This window comes from Marmota monax, unplaced genomic scaffold (genome assembly GCF_021218885.2).
Source record: "Marmota monax isolate L192 unplaced genomic scaffold, Marmota_monax_Labrador192_F-V1.1 WCK01_AAM20220418_F8-fsc00145, whole genome shotgun sequence".
Classification (NCBI taxonomy): Eukaryota; Metazoa; Chordata; class Mammalia; order Rodentia; family Sciuridae; genus Marmota; species Marmota monax.
The window spans coordinates 400,507-416,555 of NW_026695201.1; the positions used below are offsets into that span (position 1 = coordinate 400,507).

The 16,049-nt window shown below is 40.0% G+C and overlaps 1 pseudogene; it reads left to right on the forward strand.

Annotated features, from left to right (window-relative positions):
- The first annotated feature begins 12,462 nt into the window (after positions 1–12,462).
- LOC124082476 (thioredoxin-like) lies at positions 12,463–12,788 on the forward strand (annotated as a pseudogene).
- The last annotated feature ends 3,261 nt before the right edge of the window (positions 12,789–16,049 follow it).

The following is a 16,049-nucleotide window of genomic DNA, read 5'->3' on the forward strand; positions in this document are numbered from 1 at the left end:
TAAAGTTCTATAAACTGGGTACAATTTAAATGTAATATATTGTGTTAGCTAGTATTCATATGACCTTGAACAACAATATATGTAAACTTTATAAAATAATATTTAAAAACAAAGATCAGCTTCAATACTAGAACACTTTACCTAAGATTTATAAAGAGCCCTGCCTTACTTGAGATAAGGCTATGCCTCCCAATCTTACTACATGTAAGAATGACTCCAAAGTAGTCCAGACTTCAGCTAAAGCCCAATACTGTTAATTTAGGGTGAAACTGACTTTGCTGGATGTTTAAGATCAAGACTTAAAGTTAAATTAAAAGGGCCAAGAAAACCAATATTTGGCTCTGGCCCTCTCAGTCAGTCTGAATCTAGGGAACAGGGAACTTCTCTAAAGAGCTTTGCAACTCTGGGCCACATAACCTCCTGATCAGGGAGATTAATGAGACCACTGGAGAATGAAAAGCCAATCAGTGCATTTGCTATGAAGAGGAGAGTCATTGAAGAAGGGAGACATCCCTGATGCTTCCAAGGGAAGCCACATGGTCAAACAAGACCTGGACCCATCCTAGCGCAGATGGCACTAGCAGAACTAAGAAGCTGCTCTCAAGTTCCCCCACGAGCGACCCCTATGGGAACTTGGCTGACTCTTAACAATAGATAGAAACAAAGTCAATTTTGACCAGCTTGATCTTAAACACCTACCAAAAACAGTTAAGCCAAAAAGTCATTCTTAGGAATAATGAAAGACAAGAACAGCTAAAAAAAGAGGAGACAGCAACTAGGCCAACAGGCTCCATGGGGAATGTTCAATCAAGTATGGCCTTGGCTCCTCCCCCTCACAGGATCCCTATTAGTCCTCTTTATGTTTCTACTAATAGGACTATGTCTATTAAATTGCCTACAGAAGTTCCTGAAAGATAAGATACACAAATTCACCAACCAGTCAGTCAATCAACCAGTTCTTTAAAATTACCAGTCCCTGATGCCCAAGGAGACCTACGACTCATGACCAACTCCTCTAGCTCCAGAGACTCTGCCCCCACCTAAAACCCTCCCTAACCCCTTTTCCAGATTTTACAACCCCTCTTTCACTTCCTAGGAATGAGAACTACTCTCCAGCAGGTCCACCTGCTTATTCTGTCTGCTCTACAGTATCCCCACAAGGAAGCATCAAACCTAAACTCCCCACACCTAGATGAGGAGCCACCAGCCAGACGAAGACTGGTGGATAAACTTCACTCACATGCCTAGGCACAAAAAGCTTCGCTACCTACTTACTTTGGTTGATACTTTTTCAGGTTGGATAGAAGCCTTCCCTACATCCAGGGAAACTGCTGACACCGTCACCTCCATCCTCATCCAGCACATCATTCCCAGGTTCAGACTTCCCACCTCCATCCAGTCAGACAACAGTCCGGCCTTCACTTCTCAGGTTGTTCAATAGTTTCCAAAGGCCTCAACATCACTTGGAGGCTCCACATCCCCCACCAACCCCAATCCTTGGGTAAGGTTGAGAGGCCTAACGGCATTCTCAAGGATCATCTCACTAAACTTACTATAGAACTCAGGCTCTCCTGGCCCAATCTCCTGCCGTTGGCCCTCACCTGAATCAGGCAGCCCCAAGGGCCCCCTCAGGCCTTAGCCCCTTTGAGCAATTCTATGAGTGCCCTTTCTTAACCACCCAAAGCTTTCCAATCACTCCTCCTCCCCTGTGCCCTACCTGCCCTATCTCACACTTCCATGCAAACTCCTAAGGGAACATGCATACCAGTGCCTTCCTGTGCCATTCATTGCCTCAATCCCAGCACAACCACAAACTGAATTGGACCCTCTTCAACTGGGTGACTCAGTCTTACTTCAGGAACTGCATTCTCAATCATTGAAACCTTGCTGGACGGGACCCCATACAGTCATACTTACTGCCCCAATGGTGACCAAGCTTTTAGACACTCTCCCTGGTACTATGTCTCCTGCCTTAAAAAGGCACCTGTTCCAAATGTCCAGTCCTGGACTTCCACCACGACCACCAAACTCAAAATTTCTCGCCAACCCTCTTCTTCTTCTACTAATCATTTTTCTCTCTCAAGTTTTTATCCCAACCACAGATGACACTTTAACATCCAAGCGACATGGCACGAGGATGACACCACCCACTCTCAGTTTATGGGTCAAGGTGATTGTCCTTCCACTGGCTGCAATCGGGCTGTCACCCTTAACATTACTGGATTCAACCAAGCCACCTCCAATACTTCCTAGAGTCCCTGCTACAGGACCAGTGGCTGATACCAAGAATCTCCTCCATCCAGGACTGGTTTGATGCCATCAACAACCTATGGCTTCAAGGAACTTTTATGGACTTTACCCCTATCAAAGTAGTTGTCTGTAGCCACTGAGTGTTATTTCTGGCTGCCCTGGTGTTCTCAGACCTGTCCCCTGAACATTCCTCCACTTTCCCTCCTAGGTCCTACACCGCCCACCATTAAGCAAGAAGTAGCCAGAGGACTTTACGCCATTCCGCATGTCACTTAGAAAAACAAAAAGGGAGGAATGTTAGGTGCAGGACAGGCTGAGTAAGCTGTCTGCAGGGCACGCCAAACAAAGTCAGCTGCAGGATGACCTGGCCACTCAAACCCTCTGTCTGGTTCTTTATCAACTATTTGCTTCAAGCCCAAACGCCCAAGCCCCCGCTCAAGGCTGAACACTCAACCCCCTGCTCAAGGCCGAACACGTAACCCCCCTTGTGCCAACAAGGCAGCTTGCAGACCCAGAGACACCATTAGATTTGGGCTATAAAAACTCCCTCCTGCCGGGCCCCTCTCTCTCTTGCTCTCTCTCTCTCTCTGTTTCTCTCTCTCTCTCTCTCTTCTCTTTCTCTCTTTTCTCCTCTGTTGCACTGCTGTAATAAAGATCTCTTGGTTGCTCTGAGTGTTGTGGTCACTTTCCTTTCAATAGCGAATCCCACCACTATGAATAAATGTAATGAACTAATAAAAAATTTAAAAAGATCAGGTGCTTAGGATATATTCTTAAGGAAAAGTGGCTACAGAATGCAATTCAGTTACTGTACACCACTCAACCCCACCCTAAGAAAAGGTATCTTGTACAATAAGCACCAAAGAGTTAGTGTAATTATATCTGAATAATGGAATTTAAAGTGATGTTTATTTTTCTCACTTTGTTTATTAGTGATTTCTAGTATTCTTAAAAAAAAAACATCTGCTATTTGTGTATTTAAAAAAAATAAGCTGTGGGTTTTGTGGTCTTTCTCCCCTCAAAGTCTTCCAAACAAGGCCATTCTGCACAGGTGAATGGGCAATCAGAGTTTGGAAGAGAGAAGGTTCTTCTCTCCCTGGGGACAGAGCTGTCACTTTTCTCATTAGGCTGTGCCTCCTGGATGGGCTTCAGGCTTCTAGGTCTGTCATTCCTCTCAATCTCACCAGCCAGGAAGGCATGGCATTCTGACGGGAAGTGAACTGAGGAGAGAATATGCGGAGGAGCATGCAGAAGACGGTGGAGAGTTGGTGGTAGGTATACCTATATTTTCATAGACATCTGAAGAGATTATTCACACTATTGATGTCCTTCATTTATTCTGATATTCCATTCATAAAAATGTGGCCACTTCAGTTGAGAATTTATATTTCCTTAGGCATTACAAAGTGGTATGAGGTAGAATTCACGGTTGGTTCTAAAAGGAGTGTTGCAGGTAAAGAAGAGACCAATGAGCCAGAGACCAAGGCTATTGTAGTGAGATGGTAGGAAACAAGGGTGACAGCAAGCCCTCTGAGTATTATCAGCTGGTAGACAGCCAGTAGACATTTATAGGTGTATAGAAATAGCTTAAAAGCATACCCAAAATTGGATGCAAACTTAGAACCACAACCAGAGACTAGAAACTTAACAGTTCCTCGGGGGAAAAAGCAACTTAATGATTAAGGTTATAAGTGGTAGAAATGACATTTTGTATGGAGAAATTGGCTAAAGTGAGAGAAAACAATACTTCTTGTGCAAAGATATTTAGCTACCAACATATTGGAGTCACAGATATTGAGGGAATCAGCATTAGATAAATGAAAAAAGCCCCTTAGATCCACTAGGTAGATCCTTAACCCGGAGATTCCACCGTGGGTAGCATACAGAAGAATACAGGTGCCGAGAAACAGTCTTCTCTGTGAACCGTGTTCAATATCTTGAATAGGATACAAAATAACAATGCCAAGTTGGGGCACATTAGGGTTGAGACAGAAACAAATAGCATCTTCAGGAACTATACGTCAGGGCCAAATAAATCATATTTCCTAACTGAAGAGGTTGATTACTGGGATAGTTACAGTTAAAGTTGAAAAATGGTGCAGTTAACTTCAGAGAACCCTAGATATCTGTAGTTGAACCTGGGGTTTGAGGGCCATTATGGCAGAATTAAATGTCATATTGTATATAAATCACTTACCATAGTATAAGTGCTACATAAATGGCAATAGAGTAGTCATAAAAATCCTGATTATCATAGTTGTCGTGGTTGTAGTGGTCACAGTAATTTTAATTGCCTGGAACAACATTATGTGTCTTTGTTGAATGAGACTTGATCTAAGAATGTTGTGCCCAAAGTTATAAATAAATATATACTTCTGGAGGTACAATAAAGGTGATACTGTTGGTTGGGGAACTCCTGGAGCAGAATTCGCCAGAAGAAATCTAGATACTATCTCCATAGACACTTTCTAGATGTTATTCAGGCACACTGAGTCCCTTCTACCTAGAAGATCCTCTTCAGTGTCATTCATTAATTTATAGAGCTACAGTGGAGACCCGGAACAGACCAAATCATGATAGGGAATTTGAACTGAGTAAGAAGGGCTGGAAGCTATCAATCATTCCCTCTCTGGCAGAGAGGAAGAAGGACATGCCCTAGAGATCTAGTTCCAAAAAAAACTTGCATTTGCATATTTATTCCAAGAAATTAGAGAATGGCAAGAATAAACTTGTGCTTTCAGGTAATGACTTCTGTATTGACTGGAGTTTTACAGAGCTTCTATGTCTTTTATACGTTTATATGAATTTTTTATGAAGAGTATCAGTTCCTTCAATAGTGTAGAAGATATGCTGGTTCAAAAAGGCATTGCTACTCCTCGGGTGGAGAATAAAGGGGAATCCAGTTTTGGAGTCTGAGGAGAGGCAGGGGGAGGAAGATATCATGATTTTTGGAAGACATTACAGCAGCATCTGCCACAGGAAGCAGCCCTCCCTCTGTGGGAGAAGATGCCTCTGGCAGGTGGGTGGCACTCCATGGGGACAGCAGGTGGGGGGGGGGGGACCCCTAGGGGATCAAAGAAAATTCAGTTGCAGCTTCTCTACTTTCTGTTTTAATGATACCTGTGTGGGTTTTCCTGAAGAAACGAAGGCTGATGACTAAGGGTAACTGCAGTCCATGGGTCATTGGCTGTACCAGCCCTTGAAGAGGCACCCACAAGAGTTTCCTGTGGGTGTCTTCCTGGCAAGCAGGTAAGTATCAGTTGTATTGTGGTCAAAGAAGTCAAGAACCAAGATCCAGGGTGTATTTTTGGCTTTCAATATCGGTTTCCCCTGAGGTTTTCTGCTTAATCTTCTAACATGTTCTGTTAAAACTCCTTCCCGGTTCACAGAGGTATGATTTCCAAGAGAGGAAGCATGACATCACTGACCGAGGCCTCCATTCATACATTCATCTATTTTATAAAGTTCTCTTCAACGCTCTCTACTTTCTGGGCACTCTGCTAATGCACCACATGCACACAGATAAAAAGATATTATGGTCCCCAACCTTCTAAGAATCCCAGCTTAGCAACAGAAGACTAACATTGATAGATGACGCATTCATGTGTCATACCCCGTGGGGGACTCTATACGGGATGCGAATAGACACGGTGGAGGTTAAGGAGTAGAGAAATAAAGGCTTTCAAAAGAAATTGACATTAAAAATTAAATTACATTAAAGAAGAAGTGGATATTGAAGGATGGGTAGGTTTTAATCAAGCAAATAAGACTTGGGAGGAGGGGACCCTCCAGGCCTGGAGAGCAGGAAAGCAAGATGAGTGACAGGGACACATGTGGGCTTCTCAGGGAACCATGGTTACTTGAGATTGGCAGATGCATCCGTACAAGGAGACAAATCCCAAAGGTGGGCAGGGGAAAAAATGAGGACACACCTTGCAAACATGCTGAAAATCCGGTGAGAACCCTCATATTTCCGCAGGGTGGAGGAGGCATGCACTGTATTTCCCAGAAAAGAACAGTAACAGTGCTCCCCCGTCCCTACTGCTTTCTCTTTGGCACGAGAGAAGAGGCCCATCTGATTGATGAGTTGGGATGAAGACACCACCTCACAGTTTCTTGCTCCCTCTTCTTTGTCCCGAAGCAGAGAGTAATCTTTCATACTCATTTTCCCATGTGGAATTTCAAGGAGCCGTCAGAGAAGCCTGCTTCCTCTGCTTTTGGGTTGGTCACAACTGTCTTAACAAATGAGCCCCAAAGTCTATTGAGAAAAGTAGAAACCCTCCATTTGGCTCAGATCCAAAGCTCATGATCCAGTCTAGCATGGTCTAGTAAGGCTGATAGTTTGGTTCCAATCTGACTTTATTCTCAATTTAGTTCAGAACCTTGAGGGGAGATGTAGGTAAGAAGTTCCATGAACTCCTAACTATTCTGAGACTAATAGGAACCTTTTAACCATGATCACAGCAAAATTATTTTGGATTTTAACAACTGGGTATGTTGTGGACTGGAGAGAAATAATTAGAGAGAAATAGAGTAGTTGGGTGACCACTGATACATGGGGAGGATAATTACAAGAAATGCCAGAGAATCAAAATCTGTAGGACTTAGTGGCTGATTGGATGTGGGGTGTGAGAGGAAAGCCAGAATTCAGGCACATGCCCAGATTCCTGCACCTTGATTTTACTGAGTTATGAATTTACTGTTTGTTTTTTGAAAGAGAAGCCTGATCTTCTTTTCTTGATAGAGGTCCCCCACCACCGCCCCCCACCAATTTTTCTTAATTCCGGAGATTCCCGTTAGAAGACATTCTAGACTTCCTGCCACGTGAATTGCAGTCTTGTTATATAAATTCTGCGGAGCTCTCTCTGACCACTTTCTCAGGTATTTGTCTCACCGTTAGCTTCTTTCCTCCTCTCTGTAAGCATCATGCTCAAACTCAGCCTGCTGCTGCCTATGAGTAGCATGGTGGCAGCTTTGTCTATGACTTACAGGAAACCTCCACTCTCCAGGAAAGAAGCCACCTACTATGGATGATGCATAATAATGTACGTGGCAAAATTATAAATTGCCCCACTGGGCAGGGAACCCAGAGCTGAGCAAGGAGAGAGCAAAGGACAGGCTCAGCTCTAGAGCTCCCTTCTAACAATTTCAACATCCACATGTAACCAAAGTTAGAGTTTCCCCCCAATAATTTCTAATTCATAATTTGAATTTCATAATTCAAACTTCCCTTTCATGTGGCATCAGATACATTGGAGACTAAAAGTAAGAAGTTTTAAAATATGGTTTTTGAATTGATGGTCACAACACTGCAAGAGATTACTGCTGGTTACAAGAGAAAGACAATTGGGGCTGGGGTTGTGGCTCAGTGGTAGAGCACTTTCCTAGCATATGTGAGGCACCAGGTTCGATCCTCAGCACCACATATAAATAAGCAAAATAAAGGTGCGTTGACAACTAAAAAAAGTTAAAAAGAAAAAAAAGAGAGAGAGAAAGACGATCAAAGAACAATAGAAGCCTATGAATACAGATAATATTAAAGGTTACTGATATTTTCAGAAAGCCTCTGTTTTCAGGCAGGAATATTTTTAGGATTTATTGTTATGTTAAATATAAATGTATATTTTCCATTACAATAACTATTCCGTGATCCAAGCTGGATAAATAAGGACTGATATTTAAATCTCCTTACTTTCAAAGTCTCATTAAAAGATGGGAAAAAAGCCAAAATGAAAATAAAGCCACATCCCCACTGGGAAAACAAGAAGTGGAGTTTATTGGTTCTGGGAAACTGTGGTAGACTAAAAATCCTGCAAATCCTCCCACTTTAAATGCTTGTGCGTGATGAATAAATAGCATCTAACTTTAAGTGCAAACCTAAACATGCAAGAAGGAAGGAAATTCCCCCCATTACAGACAAAACGGGAAGTAAAAATTAAAAGTTAAATATTTAAAATGGCATTAGAGCCCCCACCACCCGGAAGGAGGTCTGAGAGAGGAAACTCTATACTAGGTAATTTACATAGACACATATGTCTATGTGGAACTAAGGGATAAAAATTTGGGCTTTCAAAAGGCAGACTCTTGAAACTAAACCACCAGCATAAAGTGTAGATTCCAAATGAGTGGTCGGTGGGGGGGAAAGCCACCCACCAGCCTAGACAGATAACAAGAAATTTGTGTTTGTATGAGCTCTGGGGGAAATAGAAATTTTCTCCCACAATAGCAAAACCCAGGACTGTGTCACGTGCATGGGTGTGTTTCTGGGAAGCCCCAAATAAGGAATCACTATAAGACTCGGTCCTGAGCTGACGGTATTTCTAGGGCTTAGAAGAAACAAATGCAAAATGGCTCTTGAAGGACACAGAAGCACAGGACAGAGTAACATCAGCAAGATGGCAGACTAAGAAATATCAGCCTTCACCTTCAAAATAAATAGGCAATTAAAATTTTTTTTTAAATTAAAGCAAGAAAGAAAAAAAGAGAAATTGAAAAGTCGATGATTTGGATATAATTTGTCCTTTCCAAAACTCATGTTAATGTGTGTCCCCAGCACATTAGGGCTGAGAGGTAGTGAGGCATTTAACAGGCAGTTAGGCTATTCAAGGGTTAACGCCGTTCTCAGTGGAGTTTTTTCTTACTCTCATGGAGCTGAATTAGTTACTGTGAAGAATGAGTGGTTAGGAAGCAAGCTTGGCTTTTTCTTCCTGGCTTCCCCTCTTCACGTCCCTCCACACACACCCATGCCCATGTCTGATGCATGGGCATGGCACATCAGTCTCTGGCGCCACTCAAGCTGGATCTGAAACTCAAGAGGGCTCCTCTCCGCCATGATTAACCAGGTGGGGGAAAAGGATATTGGAAGGACCACAGATACCTCCACTACTGAAGATCTCAAGTGCTCGGTGCCTCTGAAGACTCCACATTATTGGCTACACCTGTAATCTTTGCTCTGCATCAAACTCAGCTGAGTAAATGCATGGAGGTAAGCATGCGTGTCCTCATCGGAGCCAGAACTACTGATGCCACCCAGCTGGTGCCATCACACTCACCACTGAAACCAGTCCATAAAGTCTGGAAGAGTTGAGTGTTCCATCAGTGAGCAAACCACAGAGAAAGAAAGGCAAGAAGAAACAGGAAAAAGCAAGTAAACAAAACACCACCCAAAGAACACAATGGTTTTCAGTAACTGACCCAAAGAAACAGAGACCTAAAAACTGGCTGACCAAAAAAAAAAAAAAAAAAAGCCAACTTTTAGCTGGACAAACTTTTAAAAATGAGAAAAGACTTGAATAAGTAAAATCAGAAAAGGAGACATTACAACACATACCACAAAAGTACAAAGAATCATGAGACTAAACAATTATATACCAACAAGTTAGATAACTTTCAAGAAATGAATAGACTCCTACAAATACACCACCTTTCAAGATGGAATTATGATGAAACTCTGCACAGACCAATCATAAGTCAGGAGACTGACTTAGTAATAATTTTAAAATCTTCCATCAAAGAAAAGCTCAGTACCTGATGGCTTCAGGGCTAAATTCTACCAAACATTTAAAGAAGAATTGATATCAGTCCTTTTCAAATTCTTCCAAAATATTGAAGAGGAGAGAATTTTTATATATTAATTATACAAAGTCAGCATTACCCTGACACCAAAGTCAGATCAGTACACTACAAGGAAGGGAAATTTTTTTTTCTTTTTTTTTATTGGTTGTTCAAAACATTACAGAGCTCTTGACATATCATATTTCATACATTAGATTCAAGTTGGTTATGAACTCCCAATTTTACCCCAAATACAGATTGCAGAATCACATCGGTTACACATCCACATTTTTACATAATGCCCTATTAGTAACTGTTGTATTCTGCTACCTTTCCTATCCTCTACTATCCCCCCTCCCTCCCCTCCCATCTTCTCTCACTACCCCATCCACTGTAATTCATTTCGTCTCCTTGTTTATTTTCCCATTCCCCTCACAACCTCTTATATGTAATTTTGTATAACAATGAGGGTCTCCCTCCATTACCATGCAATTTCCCTTTCTCTCCCTTTCCATCCCACCTCATGTATCTGTTTAATGTTAATCTTTTCTTCCTGCTCTTCCTCCCTGCTCTGTTCTTAGTTGCTCTCATTATATCAAAGAAGACATTTGGTATTTGTTTTTTAGGGATTGGCTAGCTTCACTAAGCATAATCTGCTCTAGCGCCATCCATTTCCCTGCAAATTCTATGATTTTGTCATTTTTTAGTGCTGCGTAATACTCCATGGTGTATAAATGCCACATTTTTTTTATCCATTCATCTATTGAAGGGCATCTGGGTTGGTTCCACAGTCTAGCAATTGTGGATTGCGCTGCTATGAACATCGATGTAGCAGTATCCCTGTAGTACGCTCTTTTAAGGTCTTCAGGGAATAGTCCAAGAAGGGCGATAGCTGGGTCAAATGGTGGTTCCATTCCCAGCTTTCCCAGGAATCTCCATACTGCTTTCCAGATTGGCCGCACCAGTTTGCAGTCCCACCAGCAATGTACAAGTGTACCCTTTTCCCCACATCCTCTCCAGCACTTGTTGTTGCTTGACTTCATAATGGCTGCCAATCTTACTGGAGTGAGATGGTATCTTAGGGTGGTTTTGATTTGCATTTCTCTGACAGCTAGAGATGGTGAGCATTTTTTCATGTACTTGTTGATTGATTGTATGTCCTCCTCTGAGAAGTGTCTGTTCAGGTCTTTGGCCCATTTGTTGATTGGGTTATTTGTTTTCTTATTGTTTAATTTTTTGAGTTCTTTGTATACTCTGGATATTAGGGCTCTATCTGAAGTGTGAGGAGTAAAAATTTGTTCCCATGATGTAGGCTCCCTATTTACCTCTTTTATTGTTTCTCTTGCTGAGAGAAAACTTTTCAGTTTAAGTAAGTCCCATTTGTTGATTCTTGTTATCAACTTTTGTGCTATGGGTGTCCTATTAAGGAATTTGGAGCCCGACCCTACAATATGTAGATCGGCACCAACTTTTTCTTCTATCAGACGCAGAGTCTCTGATTTGATATCTAGGTCCTTGATCCATTTTGAGTTAACTTTTGTGCATGGCGAGAGGAGGGGATTCAGTTTCATTTTGTTGCATATGGATTTCCAGTTTTCCCAGCACCATTTGTTGAAGATGTTATCCTCCCTCCATTGCATGCTTTTAGCTCCTTTATCAAATATAAGATAGTTGTAGCTTTGTGGATTAGTCTCTGTGTCCTCTATTCTGTACCATTGGTCCACCCTCCTGTTTTGGTACCAGTACCATGCTGTTTTTGTTACTATTGCTCTGTAATATAGTTTTAAGTCTGGTATCGCTATACCGCCTGATTCGCACTTCCTGCTTAGAATTGCTTTTGCTATTCTGGGTCTTTTATTTTTCCATATGAATTTCATGATTGCTTTATCCATTTCTACAAGAAATGCCGTTGGGATTTTGATTGGCATTGCATTAAACCTATAGAGAACTTTTGGTAATATCGCCATTTTGATGATGTTAGTTCTGCCTATCCATGAACAGGGTATATTTTTCCATCTTCTAAGATCTTCTTCTACTTCTCTTCTTAGGGTTTTGTAGTTTTCATTGTATAAATCTTTCACCTCTTTTGTTAGGTTGATTCCCAAGTATTTTATTTTTTTTGAGGATATTGTGAATGGAGTGTTTTTCCTCATTTCCGTTTCCGAAGGGAAATTACAGTCCAAAATCCCTGATAAGTACAGATCTGAAAATTCTCAACAAAATGCTAGCAACTGAAATTCAACATCCCAGTAAGAGGATCATTTACCATGAGCAAGTGGGATTTATCCTTGGAATGCAAAGATAGTTCAAATAAGCAAAGTAATAGATTGATGGATCACATTAACAAAATGAAGGACAGAGAACATTTGACCACACAATAGATGCAGAAAAGCATTTTCATCATCTTTTATGACAAAAAATAAAAACTTTCAATCTCACTATTATGTACAGTTTTAATGCATGATTTTTTAAACTTTTTTGGGGAAGTCAATTATTTATTAGTGATGCAAACAGAGGCTTAATGTTCGAATTTTTTAAAAAGGAAAAAAAGATAAAAATAAGGCAGGCTGCAAGCTCCCCTCCCAACTCTGTCGCATGGTGCCTTGGATCTGTTTCCATCAGATGCAACAGTCACTCATTAGACCCCCAACAGCCCAAATGGTGAAACAGATCAGCAACCAGGAAGCTTTTCAGGAAATCTCGGAGTCTGCAGGACACAAGCTTGTATTAGTTGACTTTTCAGCTATATGAGGTGGCCCTTGCAAAATGATCAAGGCTCTCTTTCATTCCCTCTCTGAAAAGTATTCCAACTTGTTGTTCCTTAAAGTAGTTGTAGACAACTGTCAGGATATTACTAAGGATCGTAAAGTCAAATGCATGCCCATTTTCCAATTTATTAAAAGTGTCAAAAGGTAGGTGAGTTTTCTGGAGCTAATAAGGAAAAACTTGAAGCCACCATTAATGGATTTGTCTGTGATTTCTGAACAATGTAACCATCCATCAGTTGTTCAAAACTTGTAATTTTTTAAATTTATGAAAAGTATGAAGTACAGAAACTATATATCCTACTGCCAATAAAATATTCATTCTACCATTTTTTTAAAAAAGAAATAAACTCTCAACAAATTATGATAGAGGGAATATACCTGAATATTATGTAGGCTATATATCATAAGCTTGTGCTAACATCATACTCAATGGTAAAATGTTAAAAGATTTTTCTCTAAAAATCAAGAACAAGGCAAAGATGTCCACTTTCACCATTTTTCTCAACCTAGGGGTCCCAGCCAGAGCAATTAAGCAAGAAAAAAAATTAAAAAACATCCTAATGGCAAAGGAAAAAAGAAAAATTGACTTCTCTCATAAACAAATGACATAATCTCAATGTAGAAAACTGTAAAGACTCCAAAAGGTGGGGGGGGGCACATTAGAAACAATGAGCAAATTCAATAAAGTTGCAGCTTACAATTCAACATACATAAATAATTTCCATGTATTAACAATGAACTGTCTGAAAAAGAAATCCTTAAAAAATCTGTTTCAAGAGAGTCCAATGTATAAGCAGAGGTCACCAAAAGCAGAAGTTACTAAGAGACCAAATTAAAAAATGGATAAATCTAGAATAGCACAAAATGCAATTTATTAGGGACAAAGAGATGGATGTGTCTTTAACAGCAGCAAGACAGGAGGAAGGGGTTTGTATGCTAAGTTAGACAAACAGCCTGTGACCAACTGGAATGTACCTGGGATTTCTGAAACACTATTAACAGGTCAACCATCAATTAACAGGCATCTTAACAACTTTATCTTATAGGGTTTGAAATGAGTGCCAGAGTCACCTGAGGGCAAGATGGCAGTTACAATCAAGATGGCTATAATTATATCCATCTGGAGCCCTATAAAAACACTCCCATATAATAAAGGATAATAAAATAAAATACTTAGGAATAAATATAATCAAGTATTTGAAATTCTGTATACTGAAAATATTGATGAAAGAAGTTGACACAGGTACAAATAAATGGAAGGATATCCTATAATCATGAATTGGAAGAATTAATATATTGAAAATGTCCTCTCTACCCAAAGTGATCCTCAGATCCAATGCCTCCCCTATTAAAATTCCAATGATAGCCGGCCACATCGGCTCACACCTGTAATTTTTTAAATTTATGAAAAGTGTGAAGTACGGAAGTACTGCCAATAGCCAGCAGCTCAGCAGGCTGAGACAGGAGGATCATGAGTTCAAAGCCAGCCTTAGCAACAGCAAGGTGCTAAGCTACCCAGTGAAACCTTGTCTCTAAGTAAAATACAAAATAGGGCTGGGGATTTGGCTCAGTGGTCAAGTGCACCTGAGTTCAATACCTGGTACAAACATATATTCATATTCCAATATGATTTTCCCAGAAATTAGAAACCCAATTTTAAAATCTACAAAAGACCCCAAATAGTCAAAGCAATATAGCAAAACAATTCTGCTAGAATTAAATTCTATTAATTTGGCAGAATTTGTTCTTGGGTAAAGAACAAAATTGGAGACATAAACCTACCTGATTTCAAAACATAGTACTAAGCCATAGTACTAGTAATTGAAACATAATTGAATTAGCTTAAAAACAGATATATGAACAATAGAACAGAATAAAGATTCCAGAAATAATCTTGTGAATTTAAAATTAACTGATGATTTATAAATTAGAAATTTAGATGGTCTCTTCAATAAATGGTTTAGAGAAAAATGAGCATTCACAAGTAAAATAATCAAATTCAATGCTTACCTCACATGGTAAGAAGAAAAAATTCAAAATAGAATAAAGTCTCAAATATTAAAATCAGAAACTGTAAAACTGCTGGAGGAAACTCAGGGGAAATTTTGATATTGCTTTTGGCAATAATTTTTTAGATATGACTCCAAAATCACAGGCAGCAAAAGCAAAAATATGGACTAGTAGGATTGCATCAAACTAAAAAAAAAATTTGTGTAGCCAGAAAATAATAAACAGAGACAAAAGGTAAACCTACAGAATGGGAGAAAATCTTTCCAAATGATGTATCTCATAAAGGCTTAATATCCACTGTATAAGGGACTCAATTTGGTAACAATAAAAGAAACAATTCAATAAAAATTGACAAAGACACTGAATAGATATTTGTCCAAAGAACACATACAAATGGCCAATAGGTTTGAAATGGGCATAAGTTCAAATCATTAATAATTGCGGAAACAGAGATTAGAACCACCCAGAGCTCACACCTGTTAGAACGGTTGCCTATCAAATAGGTGAAAGTCAACAAGTGTTGGAGAGGATGTGAGAAGAGGGAACCCCTGTATACCGTTGGTGGTGATGTAAGTTAATACACCCATCGTGTACAATAATTCAGGGTTTCTCCCAAAATTACAAACAGCGCTACTGTATGATCCAGCAACCCCACTACTGAATCCATTCTCAAAGAAGATGAAATCGCTATGTCATCTTCGCTATGCGCTATGCGCTCCCTTGTTCACGGCATCATTAAGCACAACAGCCCTCAGTCCATCCATCGGGGGGAAAAAAGGGCAAAAGCCAAAATATTGGCTATTTTCTCCTGGACTTTTTTACTTCCTTGACTTTGGTCTGCAAGTTCTGGTTTTAAACATCCAGCAGGCCAGATTTGCATTCTTGAAGCGGCAGTAATAGGTTTCAACTTGAATATCTGTAATTTACAGTTAGCCCTTTGTTGGCTTCACGTTAGTATCAGTGCTGGGAGTCAGTGCTGTGTTTTATCTGTCCTGGAGGGGATTCCTTATGGTCTCAACTTAGGTCATTCTGTTACAATTAGTACTTACTCAAAACTCTAACAGGCAACAGTTATAAAGTTTTGCAAGGAAAATACAAAATGTCATTTACAAAAGCAAAAACATATTTAGTTCTTATACTATCTTTGGAATAAGAAATATAATTTCTGTCACAGTGCTAATGTATTTTTGGTATTTACTTAGCCTCTATGAAGATCTATAAATTCTAAAACTCTTATAATATTTATATGCATTGTGTAATTTACCCAAACCTTTACCTAGTTATGTATTATATCCCCTATTTGAGATCACATTACTGGCAGAAATCAAACAATAGTCTTAAACCTATTTATTTATTTATTTATTTGGTGGTGCTAGGGCTTGAACCCAGGGCCTTGTGCATGCAAGGCAAGCACTCTCCAACTGAGCTATATTCCCAGCTTAAACCTTTTATACATTCAGGAAACAG